Source organism: Schistocerca americana, chromosome 4 (genome assembly GCF_021461395.2).
Source record: "Schistocerca americana isolate TAMUIC-IGC-003095 chromosome 4, iqSchAmer2.1, whole genome shotgun sequence".
Classification (NCBI taxonomy): Eukaryota; Metazoa; Arthropoda; class Insecta; order Orthoptera; family Acrididae; genus Schistocerca; species Schistocerca americana.
The window spans coordinates 226,566,493-226,586,747 of record NC_060122.1 but is presented as its reverse complement, the minus strand read 5'-3'; positions in this window follow the sequence as shown (position 1 = coordinate 226,586,747).

Sequence of the window (20,255 nt, the reverse complement as noted above, 5' to 3'; positions counted from 1 at the left end):
AGGCAGTTGCCATCCGCATTACTCTCCCCACTTTTACATTTTCCATTTGTACCATCTACACTCCATCGTCATCTGCCATTACCAGGGCAGACATGATGCAGCTTATTGCTCAGCTACCTGCCCCATTTTTGTTAACTGGAGACTTCAATGCCCACCATCCCCATTGGGGCTCTCCGGCATCCTGCCCGAGGGGCTCCCTGTTAGCAGACCTTTTCAACCAGCTCAATCTTGTCTGCCTCAATACTGGCGCCCCTACTTTTCTTTCGGACACATCTCACACCTATTCCCATTTAGACCTCTCTATATGTACTACCCAACTTGCACGCCGGTTTGAGTGGTATGCACTTACTGATACGTATTCGAGCGACCACTTCCCGTGTGTTATCCATCTCCTGCAGCATACCCCCTCCCCGTGCTCATCCAGTTGGAACATCTCCAAAGCAGACTGGGGGCTCTTCTCTTCCAGGGCGACCTTTCAGGATCAAACCTTCACAAGCTGCGATCGTCAGGTTGCACACCTCACGGAAGTCATTCTCACTGCTGCTGAATATTCCATCCCTCACCCTACTTCTTCTCCACGTCGCGTACTGGTCCCCTGGTGGACCGCAGCATGTAGAGACGCTTTACGTGCTCGTCGACGTGCTTTACGCACCTTTAAACGCCACCCTACAGTGGCGAATTGTATCACTTATAAACGATTACGTGCACAGTGTCGTCGTATTATTAAAGAAAGCAAGAAAGCCAGCTGGGCTGCTTTCACAAGCACCTTCAACAGTTGTACTCCTTCTGTTGTCTGGGGTAGCCTGCGCCGGCTATCTGGCACTAAGGTCCACTCACCAGTTTCTGGCTTGATGGTCGCGAATTACGTCCTTGTGGCCCCGGAGGATGTCTCCAATGCCTTCGGCCGCTTTTTCGCAGAGGTTTCGAGCTCCGCTCATTACCACCCTGCCTTCCGCCCCCGCAAACAGGCAGAGGAGGCTAGGCCACCTAACTTCCGCTCCTCGAATCGTGAAAGTTATAATGCCCCATTCACCATGCGGGTACACCGAAAACGCACTTGCCCGGTCACGGTCCTCCGCTCCAGGGCCTGATTCTATTCATATTCAGATGCTGAAGAACCTTTCTCCTGCGGGTAAAGGTTTTCTTCTTTGTACTTACAATCGCATCTGGACTGAGGGACATGTTCCCGCATGCTGGCGCGAGTCTATTGTTGTCCCGATTCCTAAATCGGGGAAGGACAAGCACTTGCCTTCCAGTTATCGACCCATGTCGCTTACCAGCTGTGTCTGTAAAGTGATGGAGCGAATGGTTAACTCTCGTTTGGTTTGGCTGCTCGAGTCTCGACGCCTACTGACCAATGTACAATGTGGATTTCGTAGGCGCCGCTCTGCTGTTGACCATCTGGTTACTTTGTCGACCTTCATTATGAATAACTTCTTGCGGAAGCGTCCGACCGCGGCTGTGTTCTTTGATTTGGAGAAGGCTTACGACACCAGTTGGAGGGCGGGCATTCTCCGCACCATGCATACATGGGGTCTTCGCGGTCGCCTTCCTCTTTTTATTTGTTCCTTTTTAATGGATCGACAGTTCAGGGTACGTGTGGGTTCTGTCCTGTCACACTTTTCACGAGGAGAATGGGGTGCCACAGGGCTCAGTTTTGAGCGTCGCTCTCTTCGCCATAGCGATCAATCCAATAATGGATTGCCTCCCAGCTGATGTATCAGGCTCCCTTTTCGTGGACGATTTTACCATCTATTGCAGCGCGCAGCGTACATGTGTCCTGAAGCGCTGTCTTCAGCGTTCTCTTGACTGTCTATACTCCTGGAGTGTCGCCAATGGCTTCCGTTTTTCTGCCGAGAAGACGGTCTGTATTAACTTCTGGCGCTACAAAGAGTTTCTCCCACCGTCCTTACGACTCGGTCCCGTTGCTCTCCCATTCGTGGAGACAACAAAATTTTTAGGTCTTACATTTGACAGGAAACTTAGCTGGTCTCCACATGTGTCATATTTGGCTGCCCGTTGTACCTGTTCTTTGAATGTCCTCCATGTTCTCAGTGGTATGTCGTGGGGAGCGGATCGAACCGTCCTACTTCGTCTATATCGGTCGATCGTCCGCACCAAGCGGATTATGGGAGCTTCGTATACTCCTCTGCACGGCCATCCATCTTACGCCGCCTCAACTCCATACAACATCGGGGTTTACGACTTGCGATCGGAGCATTTTATACTAGTCCCGTAGAGAGTCTTCATGCTGACGCTGGCGAATTGCCACTCACCTACCGGCGCGATATACTGCTTTGTCGGTATGCCTGTCGGCTACTGTCAATGCCCGACCACCCGTCTTATCGTTCCTTTTTTGACGACTCTCTCGACCGTCAATACGGGTTGTATGTCTCTGCCCTGCTACCCCCTGGAGTTCGCTTTCGTCGCCTCCTTCAACAACTTAATTTTTCACTCCCTGCAACCTTTCGAGTGGGCGAGAGCCACACACCACCTTGGCTCCAGGCTCAGGTTCGCGTTCACCTTGACCTCAGCTCGCTCCCAAAAGAGGTTACCCCTGGTTCGGTCTACCACTCCCGTTTTGTCGAACTTCGTTCGAAGTTCATTAATATGACCTTCATTTATACAGATGGCTCAAAGACCAATGACGGGGTCGGGTGTTCCTTTATTGTTGGGGCACAAAGTTTCAAATACCGGCTCCATGGCCATTGTTCGGTCTTCACAGCGGAGCTCTTTGCCCTCTACCAGGCTGTTCTTTACATCTGCCACCACCGACATTCTGCTTATGTCATCTGCTCCGATTCCCTGAGCGCCATCCAGAGCCTCAGTGATCCGTATCCGGTTCACCCTGTCGTGCACCGGATCCAATGCTCTCTTCAGCAGCTGGTTCCTGGCCATGTCGGTATCCCTGGGAACGAAGCTGCAGATGCCGCGGCCAAGGCTGCGGTCCTCCAGCCTTGGACAGCTTCTTGTTGTGTCCCTTCGTCGGATTGTAGCAGGGTAATTTGTCGGCGCATTTTATCGATGTGGCATGCCGATTGGGCTGCACTTACGGACAACAAGCTTCGGGCCTTGAAACCTCTTCCCGCGGCTTGGACGTCCTCCTCCCGCCCTTCTCGGCGGGAGGAGGTCGTTTTGGCCCGGTTACGCATTGGCCACTGCCGGTTCTGCCATCGCCATCTGCTGACGCCTGCGCCGGCGCCGTTCTGCCCATGTGGGCAATTGCTGACGGTCCGCCACATTTTAACGTCCTGTCCGGATTTTAACACACTGCATTTTGATCTTGGCCTGCCATGTACTCTAGATGCCATTTTAGCGGATGACCCACGAGCAGCTGCTCGCATTCTTCGTTTTATCAATTTGACAAACCTCTCTAAGGACATTTGATTATGCTGTTTTTTTAATCCTATGCCTGTCAATCTGTCTTTTATCATGTTTTCCCTTTTAGTTGTTGTTTTAAACTTGTGCCTCGCGGTGCATTCTTAACGTAGTCTGGGCGCTAATGACCATTGAAGTTGTGCGCCCTAAAATCACAAAAAAAAAAAAAAAAAAAAAAAAAAAAAAATCCACAATCCAGTTTCTGGCGTCTTACCGTTTCACCCCCATGGCCGACCACAGCCCTTCTGAGCTCTTACATGGCCGACAGCCCCGCTCATTACTTCATCTTCTGCGGCCTTCCACCTCACGGTCGCAGGTGCCTTCACTTGGCCAGTTCCCCGCCGATGACCTCGTCTGGGTACGGGGATATGGCAGGCGGCCAAAGTGGAGCCTGGGCCGCATCTTAAGACACCATGGCAGATGCCTGTATGAAATCCAGACGGACACGGGTGTTGCAGTGCATCATTCGGACCAGCTTCAGCCTCGTGTGCCAGCAACGCCTGTTCCAAATGCTGCTACACCACCTTTGGCTCTACCTGACGCTCGGGATCTTGGCATCTCTCAAGACTCACAACGCAGCCCTCTCACCGTCATCGCGATGCCAGCACAAGAACGGACGCCACCAGGAGATGTGCCCATGCAGGAACCGGATGACCATCCTCTGTCAGAGCAAATCTACTCGCCTCCTCCTCCAACGGACGCCGACACATCGCCCATGTCTCCTGTCATATCAGCTGGATTTGCTGCAATGGGGAGATTGGTGCGTGGGGCCCCAGTAGATTCGACCCCTACGTCTCCTGTCATCTCGACCCGTTATCATTGGGGACACTTCCGTCCGTACGGGAAGCCTTCTCCTCGAGACTTTACGGCGAGTTACACAATGCCTATGGACGTTAGCCATCTCCAGGACACCTCCATCAAGACCAGTGCAACAATTTCAAAGGGGGGAAAAAGTGTTGTGACTCGCCGATCATTCAAAGCGCCGCCGCGCAATTCTGCACGTCCTCTACGTGCGGCGCTGTCTGCCAGCCATGCAGCAGCTGCGCCACCTAAGCGGCCAGCCGAGCAGCGGCCGCTAGACTGGGACTCAGTGCTCATTCGAATGCTAAAGTGTACACATGTCTTGCTTGTCAACTTACTCTGTGACTTATATGTGTTGTGTTGTTCTGAAATATATGTGTTAAACTTGACATTATAACAGTAACAGCCATTATTTGCTCTAAAGTATTGATTAACAATGATTATAAGATAAATGAGAACACTGACCACCATAGATATAGAGGCTATTTTTGTTCACAACCTGTACACTATCAAGATAAAGGATAAACTTTTGTCAGTCAGATGATGTTCAATCAATAGTTTTATGAACAATGAAGTGACACAGAACTAGTTACTACAAAAATATACAAATATATTTGTAAAAACTAAATATAGTTTTGTTGGACTAGATTGTTATATATTTCCCCACTGTAGTACGTTTTACCCCATTAAGTACAGAAACACTGATGTTGCTGTAGCTGAAAATATACTGAAACTGAACTTCAGTGTTTATGAAACCTCATCATCTAAACTATTAATATAGCTGATCTACACAGTACTTTGGTTACAAGACATTCTTCATAGTGCAGCTACTGCCACTGCATTGTGCCTGGTAAGGTAGCATGTGCATTCTTGGCTAGCATAGACATTACAGTTTTTGAACTATCACTTAATTTTAAAGTCATTGACAAATGGTTTATGCAAGTCAATAACAAAAGGAGATCCACTACAGATCTTTGTGAAATCCTGCCATTTACATTGCCACAATCTGGAGTTAGTTTCATTTCTGTGACACTCTGCTTTCTGTATTGAAAGTATGATTCCATGCACTGAAGATGGATTTCATTAGTGCAATAACACTGCTGAATGCCAAATAGAATTTTGTAGCCCACACAATCAAAATAATTGGAATGGTCACAGAAGATGCAAACAGGATAACTTTTTCTGGATTATCTATGGGAGGACTACATTTATGAGCCTTGCGTCCCAATTTTTATTTATCTGTTGCTTGATAATATTCCAAACTGCCAGTCAGCCTTTGTGCCACCTATAGTACATTTAGTCAAGAGGGTAGCAGACTTCAATTCACCACACTATCGCAGTGTCATTTGGTGTGGAATGTTTATTCCACATAAAGAGGTCCATCAGGACACTATTGGTACTAACAACTGCATGATGTGAACATGTGGATTAGATACTGGGATGCAGCCTAGATGGTTCCCTTAATTTTCACTGAGATGTAATTTTGCTATTTCCTCCCAGTTCTTACAGCTTGTTAGTAAAGTTACTTTTCTCAGGTAATTATCTGCTTACAAATTTCTTTTCATATTGTTTCCTCATTCCTCAGTTCTTACCCAATTCAGGAAAGTCCTGCTGAAGCTCGCTTAAAGGATTGAGTATGTTAGTATATTTAATCCTGAATGACATTTGTCACAAACAAGATACTTCTTTTCAAACAAACAGCACAATCAAAAAATCAATCATAGGAATGAGAGCATTTGAGTTAATGATATAATAAGAGATATTTGGGTCCAAACAAATGTAAATTATTCAGGACCATAATTATATTTTCAATAACTTACTGACAACCATAAAAAGTGTAGTTTCTAATGAAGGTGAGCTTAAGAGGAACTTGCAAAACTCATTGGTGGTCAACTCCTGTTCTACCAATTTATTTTTTAACACAGCAGACTGATACTTATAGTTTTACATAACAATAGTTCTTTATAGTATTTGACTTCTCCATAAGTCCAATACCATTATTGATGTAAATAACCAATTGACAATATTCATATTTAAGGGCCTAGGAACGTTTTATGTACTGTAGTTTGTATATATTCACATTTTAATCCAACTATTGTACTAATTTATAACTGGAAACTAGTTTTCTTACTTGTTCCATATAATGTAGGACATTTTTACTCTCTGTGGAACAAGCATTAAGCCCAAGCATATTAATTATTGTGTAAAATGTGTATTTGATTCTTTCTATCTGCTGCTGCTTTGTGTGTAGATTTGTCTGTATCCATTCACAAATATTTTCATGTTACTGAACACTTTCACAGATACATGTTATATTGTCTTTTTTTCTGACATCATATGCATACAAAGTGGTCTCCTTAATGTGGGGTGTGAAACAAACAATGAATGTTATCTAATCTAACATCAAGGAACAGAAGTGGCATTTTCAGTTTGTTTGTGCTTTCCTTTTTTCCAAGTCTAATGATCTCAATATCAATAGATTTTAATCTCTATCCTGCCATATTTTTAGTCTTTAATTTGCCCCACTCGAAAGAGGCCCCACAAACAAACATTTGCTTAAATTACACTTAAAGGTTTTGCATAAAAAATCAGGAAATGAAATTGAATTAACATATTGTACCTCCTTCATGGGGAAATAAAGATGAATCACAAAACGTGCTGGAGGCAACCACCCTCAACTTTTAAACACAGTTGAACACACCGCTGCAGATCCTCAAATGTTGCTGCCAAAACCTCTGATGTCACTACCTGGATTTCACAGATGTGAATCTCCCAAGTTGTATGGTTTATTCATGTAGACGTAACCTTTTAGGCCACCCCAGAGAAAAAAGTCAGATCTTAAATCACATGGCCACAGGTGCCACAGTCCTTTCAAAATCACTCTGCCAGGGAAAAGTGATTTTACCTCAGCCATGGTCACTCGAGATGTGTGGCATGTGGTGCCATCCTGTTCATACCAGCTGAGGGTAAGTTCTTCATTGTCCAGCTGGTTCACAAAAATTCCTGAAACATTTCAACGTAAACTGCACTTGTCACAGTAGGCTTGAAAAAGATTGGTCCGATGATGCAACGCTGTGGTACTGCACAGAACATGCCAATCTTTTTTGAATGCAGGGTTTGCATGACCAGTGCATGTAGATTTTCGTTACACCACAAATGTGTATTTTGAGAGTTTAGCTTTCAGGGGCCCAGCATTCGTTTGCTGGGTACGAGCTTGGTGACTCTGGGGTTCACGAGCTGGGGACTGGTCAGTGCCGCCAGTCCTGTCACCGTAGGCTCTGGACATGCTTCAGCGACCACTGTGTGACATGGCAGTGGAACATTGTGTGTCTCAGGGAATGTGGATCTTGGCTTAACCACGTGGATCATGAGGATGGTAAAAACCTCTATAAAAAACTCCTCAATCTCATGGTGTGCTGCACACTGATGAGGTGCATGGCTGTTGAGTTGGAACAGTTGCTATTGGGCAACATCTGGGGAATCTGCTGCACCTCAGTTGTATAAGGCTTACTCAGGCATGCGAGGCTCTGTCTGAGTGGACCCTTATTTCCCTAGATGCTCATGGGACCAAAATGGATCCTCCAGAATTTTCTTTTCCTCCTCCCAGAGGAAACACTCCATCTAACAAGAGGTCTGATGTTGCCAGTCCTCCTGACTCAGGAGTTCATTTGAAAAGTACAGTCTCTAGTAACAGAATGCAAGCTGGTCCTCAGAATACATTTTTAGTAGTGAAATGGAAGGAGGGCAGTTCAAGAAGGTTTCACCCTTCTATATACAAAAGGGTTTAGAGGGAAATCTGTGGCTCCTTAAAATTGGTAACATGTTTGTGCAATGGGACAGTGATAGTTGGAAACTTCAAATTCCCAGCAAGCCACTAACCTACAAGCATCTAAATACCTCGGTGAGTATGCAATACACACTGAACTGCACAGCATCTTGAATTACAGCAAATGTGTTGTGACATACAGGGATGTGGTCAGCATTTCAAGGAGGAATTGCAATGTAAGCAAAACATCATGAAGATGGTGGATGGGGATCTTATCAAATCCGACTCTTTTATCCTGACATTCAGTAGCATGAAACTTCCAGAGCATATTAAGGCTGGCTTCCTTCACCTTAGAGCATGGCCTTATTTTCTGAACCCAATGCAATGTTTTAAATGCCTGTGTTTTTGGCATACAGCCCTAGTGTGTAAGGGAGAAGTGACATGTGGCTACTGTGGTAAGGCCACTCATTAAGTAGCTGGTTGCCCTTCTCCTGCCAAATGTATCAACTACTCTTGAAACTATACTGTTTGGACTGCATAATCTTTCTAGAGGAACTCAGAGTGCAGGAAATAAAAACAACCAAGTGTATCCACTATGGTGAGACCACAAAGATGTACAAGCCCCTGCAGCCTTCCACATTTGCTACATCTTTTGCATCAATGCTTCAGAAGCCTACTCCAAAAGTTGATACCTCTACACTAACAGAGATGGCAGTCTCCTCATCCCGGCAGATCCCCATGATAGATGGCTCCCATACTTCAGTGGAACTTGCAGTGGTTGAGGGCACATGTGGAGGAACTTTGTCTACTATCTCAGGGTAGACCACTGTGTCAGTCTCTCCAGGAGACTAATTTCAATCAATCGTGCACCCCCTGAGCTCCGAGGCTACATACTACACAAAAAGGACAACTTTAGTGGAGAGAGAGCTAGGGGAGGAGTAGGTATTTTCATCAGTACTGACTACCACTCCTTGCCTCTCTCACTTACAATGAATTTACAACCAGTTGCCATTTCAGTGCATGTACCTCATCCATGGACAGTATGCTCCTTATACCCGCTGCCACATGATGCGCTCGATAAAGAGGCTGTACATGACCTTCTAAGACAGCTCCCCCACCCCTTCACCCTCTGTGGTGATTTTAATGCACACAATGTGCTTTGAGTCTCTGCAACTATATGTCCCAGGGGTAGGACAATTAAGAGGCTTCTCATGCCATGATATGCATATTTTTAAATACGGGAGAGAGCGCACACTTATGCACTGAACTGGGTCATTCTCTGCCACCAATATCTTGCTTTACTCTCCAGCCCTTGCTCACACTGCTCAATGGGAAGGGGTCAACAACCTGCATGGAAGTGATCACTTCCCTGTCTGGATTCACCTGCCAGATAGTGTGGAACCCAAAAGGAAACTACTGTGATGGGTGCTCCATAGAGCAGACTGGACACTTTACAGACAGCTGCCCCGGTTTGAGCATCATGTCAATGTTGGGGAATGGGTGGTTCATATTACCAAAATGATCCACCACGCTGCTGAAGCATCCATTCCACAGTCCAAGGGTACAACTGAAGAGGTAGCCTTTCCTTAGTGGAATGATGAATGCCACTCCGCAATCAGGACTAGGTATGCAGCTCTGTGTCAGTTTTCAAGTGCTGGCCAGCAGCAGAGAATCTTGCAGCCTTTTTGGTGGTAGGGGCAAAATGTTGCCAGATTATTTGAGAGAGCAAGAAGAGGTCATGGCAATAGTTCCAGAACACCATTAATCATTCCATGAAGAGTTCTGATGTGTGGAAGACCATCAAGAGAATTTCTGGGAGAGGAGGGATGTGCCTCATGGATGCTGTAATGGGGAACAGCACTTTCCAAACCAATCCATGAGATATTGCAACCATCAGTCATGATCCAGATTTCCCGCACCATAGAGCAGTTGCTGAGAGGAGCAGTTCACCACTGATGAAGATAACAACTGCCTGTTCTCCATGTGAAAGCTGGATTCTGCATTGTATGTGGCTTGTGACACATCTCCTGGTCACGACAGAATCCATTACAATATGCTGTGGCTACTCAGAAGGTGAAATAAAGATATCCTTCTAGCATTTTTTAATACCATTTGGGTATCAGGTCACTTTCCCAATCATAATGTAAGGCAGTTTTAATTCCTCTTTTAAAACCTGGAAAAGACCTTACATGCCTGAGTAGTTACTGTAATGTTGCCCTCACTAACTGCATGGGAAAGACCTTGGAGCAGATGGTTAACCGCTGCTGTGTCTGTATCTTAGAATCCAGGCAACTCCTTAGTCACTTTGAGTGTGGGTTCAGGAGGCATCACTCCACCTTTGGTGACCTGGTCCTACTGGAGGTGTATAGACAACAGGTTTTCCTGCACCAGTATCACCTTCTAGGTATATTTTTTGACATCGAGAAGGCCTGTGATACTACTTGGAGGCATCTTATCCTTGAGCAGCTTTACAAATGGGGTTTTTGTGGTTGTCTTCCCATTTTTATTTGGTCCCCTCTCTCACCATGGTATTTTTAATTCTGAGTCAGTGATGTCCTATCTGATCGCTTTGAGCAGGAGAATGGTGTCCCTCAAGGTAGCATTTTAAGTGTGACTGTCTTTGCCATAGATATTAATAGCATTACATCAGTAGTGAAAAGTCCTGTCCAGTGTTCTTTGGTCGTCAATGACTTCTCTGTGTCTTGCTCTTCAAGCCTTGTAATGACAACAGATCCAGTGCAACTAACTGTTCAATGTGAGGATGAATGGATGCAGAAGAGTGGTTTTAAGTTTTCAACCGAGGAGTCTTTGTGTATTGTTTTTAACCATTTTCATTCCATTTTCACCTTTCCTGTGTTGAGGATGAGGAATACTGTTCATAATTTTACAGATAAACTGAGGTTCCTGGGCCTCTTATTTGACTCTAAGCTTACATGGTTGCCACATCTTAAGGATCTGAAAAAACAGTCCCTTAAAGTGCCAAGTATTTTAAAATGGGGAGGGGAGGGGGGGTAGGGGTAGTAGACAGAACTTGTCTACTCCAGTTTCACATGACATTTGTGCGATCTTAGTTAGCTTATGGGTGCACAGTGTATGGGTCTGAGAGAATCTCTCATTTAGAGATGTTGGATGTGGTACACCATGAAGGGATTCGGTTGGACACTGGGGCATTCAGAATAAGCCCCATACAAAGCCTCTGTGCAGAGCCTGCTGAACTGCCACTTCACATAAGGCAACAGCCACTTACAGTGCACCAGACATATAAAACACTGTCCATGCCATACACACCCACATACCATATTGTTTCTCGACTTCCAAAGGAAAGGCTTTTTTATAATCGGCAACGAGCAACAAGGCCCTATAGGACTTGCACACAGGATTGCCTTTTACAGGTGGGTGTGGCTAGTGTTAATGTTTTACATCAAGGTTGGAGCAGATTTCCATCTGAGCTCCTTTGGAGACCCAGACTTATGTTAGACTTGACTAATTTTTAGAAAGATAGTATGCCAGATTTTACATTCCATTCTCCGGTTTTTAAAATTTTAGATACACATCACAGTTCCACAGTAGTGTACGCTGATGGCTTCAAGCAAGGGAATCCCTTGGCTGCTCTGTCATGTTCCCCAACCATGTCACCAGGATTCGCCTTTGTGATGAGTGTACCATTTTGTCAGTGGAGCTCCACATGATCCTGAAGGCACTGGGAGCAGGTGTGACATATTCAGGGCAAATGGTTTCTCATCTGCTCCAATTCCCTTAGTGCCTTATAATTGTAACAGAATCTGTATCCAGCTGAGAAGTTGGCCTAGCTATTATATGGCCAACTATACTTGCTCCAACAGCAGGGCAAGCAGGTGTCATTCTGCTGGGTGCCAGGTCATGTAAGGATACGAGGACATGAACAGGCCAATCGGGCTGCCAAGGAGGCTTTCAGAGGACAGGATGTGGCACAGTGTCCTATTCCCTTGTAGGCCGTCGTTTCTGCACTACACAGGAAGAGCATACAATTGTGGGATGAAGAATGGCAGGTGGTGACAGCCAGTAAGTTGCGGTTGGTGAAGTCAACTACCTGGCCAGGGCGTTCCTGGTGCCAGTTGGTCAGGCAGAATGAAGTGACCCTCACATGTCTTCAAACTGGGCACTGCCCTCTCACATATAGCTTTTTACTACAGTGAGAGGATAGAAAGAAACATTCCACATGGGAAAAATATATTAAAACAGAGATTCCATGACTTACCAAACGGGAAAGCGCTGGTAGATAGGCACAATAAAAAACACACACACAAAATTTCGAGCTTTCGCAACCCCCGGTTGCTTCGTCAGGGAAGGAGAGGGAGAGATTGAAGGATGTGGGTTTTAAGGGAGAGGGTAAGGAGTCATTCCAATCCCGGGAGTGTAAAGACTTACCTTAGGGGGAAAAAAGGACGGGTATACACTCGCACACACACACATATCCATCCACACATATACAGACACCAGCAGACATATACAGAGGCAAAGAGTTTGGGCAGAGATGTCAGTCGAGGCGGAAGTGCAAAGGCAAAGATGTTGTTGAATGACAGGTGAGGTATGAGTGGCGGCAACTTGAAATTAGCGGAGATTGAGGCCTGGTGGATAATGGGAAGAGAGGATATATTGAAGAGCAAGTTCCCATCTCCGGAGTTCGGATAGGTTGGTGTTGGTGGGAAGTATCCAGATAACCCGGACGGTGTAACACTGTGCCAAGATGTGCTGGCCGTGCACCAAGGCATGTTTAGCCACAGGGTGATCCTCATGACCAACAAACACTGTCTGATTGTGTCCATTCATGCGAATGGACAGTTTGTTGCTGGTCATTCCCACATAGAATGCGTCACAGTGTAGGCAGGTCAGTTGGTAAATCACGTGGGTGCTTTCACACGTGGCTCTGCCTTTGATTGTGTACACCTTCCAGGTTACAGGACTGGAGTAGGTGGTGGTGGGAGGGTGCATGGGACAGGTTTTACACCGGGGGTGGTTACAAGGGTAGGAGCCAGAGGGTAGGGAAGGTGGTTTGGGGATTTCATAGGGATGAACTAAGAGGTTACGAAGGTTAGCATTTTATACCATGATGCGAGGGCAGAAGCAAATATTTTAGCTGATGATGGGAAGAGCATGACTAAGGATTTAAAGTTTTGTGATGTGTCTGGACTGTGGCCTAATCTTTTAGGCTGGAGGTTTTAGTGTGCTGCAGAGGGCTGGTTGCTCCTTTTTAATTTTTGCAATCAGCCAGCTGCATCCATCTGAAGTATTGTTTTAGCTCCTTATACCACTTTCTACCTGTTTACTTAATGTTTTAGTATTGTCACAGTACTTCGTTCCATGCTTCTGTGTGGGACACACACAGTTGTCTAATTTTTGTTACCTTTACTTTGCCTGCTGTTTTATACTCTTGATCAGTGTATTTTACCAACACTCATTCAAACTGTTTTCATGCTGGCACTGAAGAGCTTGCTGTCATGCACTCATACCAACATATCCATCCATCCTGAGAGTTACATACCCAGAGAGGTGGAACCATGCCTCATCACTGAACTATGTGTACTGCAATATTTCTACCTCTGAGCAATAAACTGTGAAACCAACAGCAGAATGTAATGCATTCATCTTTGTTATTGAAATTCAGTTCCTGAACAACTGTAAACATTTTGACTTCCTTCACAGCTCTGTGACACTGCACATTCCTGAGATAAACATCAAAAAGACTTTGCAGGAGAGGCCAACAATTATTGTTTTGTATCAGTCGCTTTTTCTTCCAATAATGGTGGCCGTCCCCCGCCATAAAGATCTAGAACCGTTCCATTGTTCACTAACTTCTGTATGCAGCATTCAGTTGGTATAAACCAGTCACTAAACCGTTCAACAAACATTCGCTGGCATTTCTTAATAGAACCAATTATCCATCATTATTTCACAAGAAACACACCCTCTTTGGAAGAGTGGCTGTACATTGCCACTAAACAACAAACACTGAGCTCCAGCCACAGAGATGTGTGGAAACACACTGTTGTGTCAAACGACATTTCAGAGTGCAGTTTTGGCATTTCAAATGTCACGAACTGTATAGTGCAATTTCAGTGAAATTACTATATGCTTTTGAGTGGAATGCCCTGTAGTTCAGTTATTGGGAAATTGGAATGTATTTTTGGTTAATGTTTCTTGTTAATGTGTTTCCAGAATGTGATGTTTTTGCTAGTGAGCTAAACAATGTGATTCCTGTCTTGAGAACTAAAAGTGATGATACATCTAATGTGGACTGTTCAGTAAGTATGAGGAACAACCATTCATAACTCACCTACGAGTTCCATTGGTGTGAAGGCAAGAATTCTTTCGTACTTTATTGCACTGTTTTTTGTGTAGTGGACATCAATGTAAGGACCATTAAGAGTAATATAGTTTTCTTCTTCAGTATAAATATCCAGTGTGTATGCATGTTGAAAGCATGTTGGTAAACATGTGGAACAGTTAATTGAGCCATCCATAAATTTGGAGCCACTGTTAATGCTGTCTCTTGGTCGATGAAATCTCAGATCCCCTAAAAAACAGAACAATAAAGTAATAAGAAATGAGTATAATGAACAAAAATTATGAAATATCCTAGAGTTATCATTAAACAGCTGTTAGTTCAAGGAAAAAAGTTTTCAGCCTGCAACAAGTGACAGTCATTTTAAGTCAAGAACTTACTTTTCTAGTGATAAACTCCCCTTTTAGGTCAATGCATTTATCAAACAATTATGCGGTGGGTAGATTCCATCTCTGAATTTAGATTCTGGAAGGTCTGCAAATTAGCAGTCTGTAGCTGTAATAACTCCTTGTTTTACCAAATTACTTTCCATCTACAAATTTCTTCAGATGTGGGAATAGGTAGAATACAGTGTGTGCCAAATCTAGTGAGGGCGATGGATATTTCAGCAATTTGTACTTCATATCTTCCTGTTTTCCCCTTTACAAAGCATTTTTCCATTATGGTATCAAGGATATAAGTAATTGCGAAGTTTTCTTTAGAGATGTGGAGTATAACTCAGATAAAATGAGTGTTTGTGTGTGTGTGTATGTGGGGGGGGGGGGGGGGGGGTCAATAGGTGTGACCAAAAAATAAATCTTTTTTTCATGTGTATTAGACTGTGTTCTGTGTCACATGTATGGATTCATTCATTGTGTCAGAAGATCTTACAAGTGGTAAATCCACATTGTGAATGCAGCTTTGTACAGTGCAGTTGACAGGACATTCCAATGTAACTGAATAACATGTGTTGTGACTCGCCGATCTTTCAAAGTGCCACCGCGCAGTTACGCACTTCCTCTACATGCGGCGCTGTCTGCCAGCCATGCAGCAGCAGCGCCACCTAAGCGGTCAGCCAGCAAGTGGCCGCTAGACTTGGACTCAGTTATGATTTGACTGTTAAAGTGTACACACGTCTTACTCTGTTTATTTGATCTCTGGCTTTCATGTATTGCGTCTTCCTTGCAATATATTTGTTCAACTTGAAGTTATTACAATTGGGGACAAGGATGGGATTTTTCTTTTCCATCGTTGATCCACATGTTTCCATGGCTACTTTAGAGCAACTATTGCAAGGTCTCATAGAACAACAAAGGCTTCTCACAAATACGATTCATGATTTCGTTGCGGCATCAAATGCGGGGTGTCTCTTATCGTTGTCTCTAACTCCCTTTCCTCCTTACAATGAGACGGTGGATGACTGGTCTCATTACCAAAAACATCTTCGACAGCACTTCTTGGCATTTCATGTCACATACGAACAAACATGTAAGTCTCTGTTCCTTTCGTGAATTTCACCTCAAATGTATCGGCTGTTGTCGCAATTGGCTCCTTTTAAAGATCCTGCGTCTTTGTCCTTTGCTGAAATGTGCTCACTTCTGTCCATCTATTTTCGAAAGCAAACGCATGTGGTAGCCTCTCGTGTTGCCTTTTATTGTTGTCAAAAACAACCAAATCAATCCTATCATGCTTGTGTTGCTGAACTTCATAGCCTCAGTAGAAAGTGTCAATTTGTTACTGAAGTTCACAAAGAATCCTACGCTGATTCCATGGTACAGGATGCTATTATCCGATCGGCGCCCGACAAAGAAGTTAGGCAACGTGCCCTTCAGTTGGAAAATGTGACTCTCGATGAAGTCCTATCCATCGCTCAGTCTTTTGAAATTTCTCGCGCTGCTGAAGTGCAAATAGAGGCATGGGGCGACATCGGGGAAATACAACCTCTGTGTGATGTTGATGAAGCGTGTGGCGTGTCCCCGTTGGCCGACGTGGCTGCGGTATGCAGCCTCAGCCTAACCATAAACAAACCTCTAAGAAACTACAGCAAAACCCACGGCAACTTCCTTCATGTCCGCGATGTTTTACGAAACATTCACAAGACATTGGGCCGTGTGTCACAAATGCAAAAAAAAAAGGATCATGTGTCATCCGTTTTTAAATCCGACCACATACACGATGTTCATGCACATGAAGCTGATTCTGATTCTGTGTTGTCTGTCTATTGTATTTCTTGCCTTTCAGGGAAGTTATTCCTCACTGTCCAAATACTTGGTCGAGATGTTCGCATGCAGGTGGATACTGGTTCTGCTGCAACTATCATCAATTCTCAGATGTATCTTCAGTTGGGTTCTCCAATCCTGTCACCTGTCACTAGGCAATTACGGACTTACAATAAACAGAAGATTTCTGTCTTGGGACAATTTGATGCTGAGGTATCTTACAAATCTGTCATTCGCACTGTTCCCATATTTGTGGTTGACCATAGTAACATGGAGAATCTTTTTGGTTTTGATGCCTTTCGCATTTTTGGGTTCTCCATAGATGACTCTGTCAATATTGTCTCTGATGCAATTCCTTATACTCAATTGGATTCCTTGTCAAAGACATTTTCGTTCCTTTTTTCTCCTGGGTTAGGCCGTGCAGACGACTTTGAAGCTCATATCACACTCAAACCCACTGCTCGGCCTAAGTTTTTTTGGGCACGGCCCATTCCTGTGGCCATTCGTGTTCCCCATCACTGGGGACCAGCTGGCAGCTGCTACGGGTTCTGACCCTACCCTCTCCTGGGTTTCAGAAGGGTTGGCCAGATCGTCCATCAGCTAAGCTCATTTCACACTCAAACCCACTGCTCGGCCTAAGTTTTTTCGGGCTCGGCCCATTCCTGTGGCCATTCGTGTTCCCCATCACCGGGGACCGGCTGGCAGCTGCTACCCTCTCCTGGGTTTCAGAAGGGTTGGCCAGATCGTCCATCCGCTAAGACTTCTGATCCATTGCAGAACTACTACGCTTTTCGTTACCGCCTCACAGCAAGGGATGGTGTTATCTCCCTTTCCACCGACAATGCTTTGCCGCGTGTTGTGGTACCTGCGTCTTTGCATGCTTTGGTCTTGCACCTCCTTCACCAAGGGCACTGGGGTGTCTCTCGCACAAAATCTCTGGCGCGTCATCATGTGTACTGGCCCGGCATCGATTCTGAAATCGCACACATGGTCGCTGCCTGCGGTCCTTGTACGTTGCAGGCCGCCACCCCAAAGTCATCTTTGTCACCGTGGCCTTCGCCTGAAAAGCCCTGGGAGCATATTCATGCTGACTTCGCGGGGCCTTTTTTAGGTACTTATTGGCTTCTTGTTATTGACGCCTACTCTAACTTTCCTTTCATTGTCTGTTGCACATCACCTACCACCGCGGCAACCACCAATGCTCTAGCTCATATTTTCTCTTTGGAAGGCCTTCCCTCTACTCTTGTTACTGATAATGGTCCGCAATTTGCCTCTTCCGATTTTGCGGATTTTTGTGCCCGTCACGGCGTCATGCCTGTCACGGCCCCTCCGTTCCATCCTCAGTGAAATGGTGAGGCTGAACGACTGGTCCACACATTTAAGGCTCAGATGAGGAAACTCCTGACTTCTTCTGCTGATGATGCGCTTCTCCAATTTCTGGCTTCTTACCATTTCACCCCCATGGGCGACCACAGCCCGGTTGAGCTCTTACATGGCCGACTGTCCCACATGCTACTTCATCTTCTGCAGCCTTCCACCTCACGGCCGCAGGGGCCTTCACTTGTATGGGTATGGGGATATGGCAGGCGGCCAGAATGGAGTCCTGGACACATCTTATGACACCGTGGCCAACGCCTGTATGAAATCCAGATGGACACAGGTATTGCAGTGTGCCATTCGGACTAGCTTCAGCCTCATTACTCACAATGCTGTCCTCTCACCATCATATCGGCGCCAGCGCAAGAACTGACACCACCAGGAGACGTGCCCATGCAGGAACCAGATGACCATCATCTGCCGGAGCAACTGTACTTGCCTCCTTCTCCTATGGACGCGGACACATCACCCATGTCTCCTGTTATAACAACCGGACTTGCCGCAATGGGCAGATTGGTGCACGGGGCCCCAGCAGATTCAACCCCCACGTCTCCTGTCGTCTTGACCCGTTATCATCGGGGACACTTCCATCCATACGGGAAGCCTCCTCCTCGAGACTTTATGGCCAGTCAAACAACTCCTATGGACGTTAGCAATCTACAGGCCACCTCCATCAAGACCTGTGCAAAAAATTCAAAGGGGGGAAAAGTGTTGTGACTCACTGATCTTTCAAAGTGCTGCCACGCAGTCATGCGCATCCTCTACATGCGGCGCTGTCTGCCAGCCATGCAGCAGCAGCGCCACCTAAGCGGCCAGCCAGCCAGCCAGCCAGTGGCCGCTAAACTTGGACTCAGTTATGATTTGACTGTTAAAGTGTACACACGTCTTACTCTGTTTATTTGATCTGTGACTTTCATTTATTGCGTCTTCCTTGCAATGTATTTGTTCAACTTGAAGTTATTACAACATAGCTTGTAAGTGCTGTACTGAGAAAATATGTTCATAAAACTAAAAATCTTGATGCTTTTATTAGGAGAAACCAATCATGCTGATGATGACAGTGTACATACAAGGTGTGATTGGAAAGTTTTAAGAATGGGCTTATAATTGTAGAGCAGTGTTACTTACATGCTACTGTGATGCATCTTCTTCAAAAGAGTCCCCTTCTGACTGAACACACTGACTCCAACAGTGTTTCCACCTTTGGAAACATTCCTGGAAAGTTTTTTTCCTGAAGTGTGTCAAGGACACTCTCCGTATTTGCATGGACGTTTTCAGTCGAGTCAAATCGCTTCCCTTTCAGTTAAAATTTCAGTTTAGAAAACAGAAGTCTGCAAGGGCCAAATCAGGGGCATATGGTGGTTGTGGAAGCATAGGAATTTTGAATTTGGTCAAAAATTCAGCGAGGAGAAGGCACAATGAGCCAGAGCATTGTCATGGTGTAGCACCCAACTCCTGTCTTTCCACAATGCAGGCCTGTTCTTCTGCACCTTTTCACGCAAACACTCCAGGACACATTTTTAGTATTCCTTGTTAATTGTCTGTCCTCCAGGGGTAAATTCATGATTCACAAAACTGGTAGAATAAAAAAAAATCACCAACAGTGTCTTCATCTTCGACCGACTTTGCTGTGCTTTTTTCGGTCATGGTGAACCTGGCATCTTCCACTGCAAAGACTGCACTTTGGTTTCAGGATCATATCCATATACCCATGATTCATCACCTGTAATTACCCTATTTAACAAATCTGGATCATTTTTAGTCCGTTTAATCAGTTCTTGGCACACTTCAAGTCAGTATTGTCTCTCAGTTTTGGAATGAATTTTGCAGACACTCTATGCATGTTCAGATCTTTGGTTAAAGTAGACTGAACTGCATAGAAAATTAAATTAAGTTCATCAGCAATCTCCCTAATTGCAAGTCTATGATCAGAGTGCACTAGGTTGCGAACTTTTGCAACACTTTCATTATTTTTTTTTTTTTTTGGGTGGAAGGACGGCTGGACTGTGGTTCATCTTCAAATGATTTGCAGCCATTTTTAAATCTGTTGAATGAGACAAAACATTTGACTTGCTCGTACAGTTATCTCCAAAAGCTGTTTTTAATAGTTCGTAAGTCTCAGAAGCTGATTTCCTGGTTTTAAAACAAAATTTCACACAATCTCGTTGCCTCGTTTTTAAGTCCATCTTCTTGCAGACAGAATCCAGCAACAAGCCCTAACAGACCTTCACACAACCACCTGCACAATGAACTGAATAAAGGAAATGCACCGAGCGGGGTGGCGCAGTGGTTAGACACTGGACTCGCATTCGGGAGGACGACGGTTCAATCCCGCGTCCGGCCATCCTGATTTAGGTTTTCCGTGATTTCCCTAAATCACTCCAGGCAAATGCCGGGATGGTTCCTCTGAAAG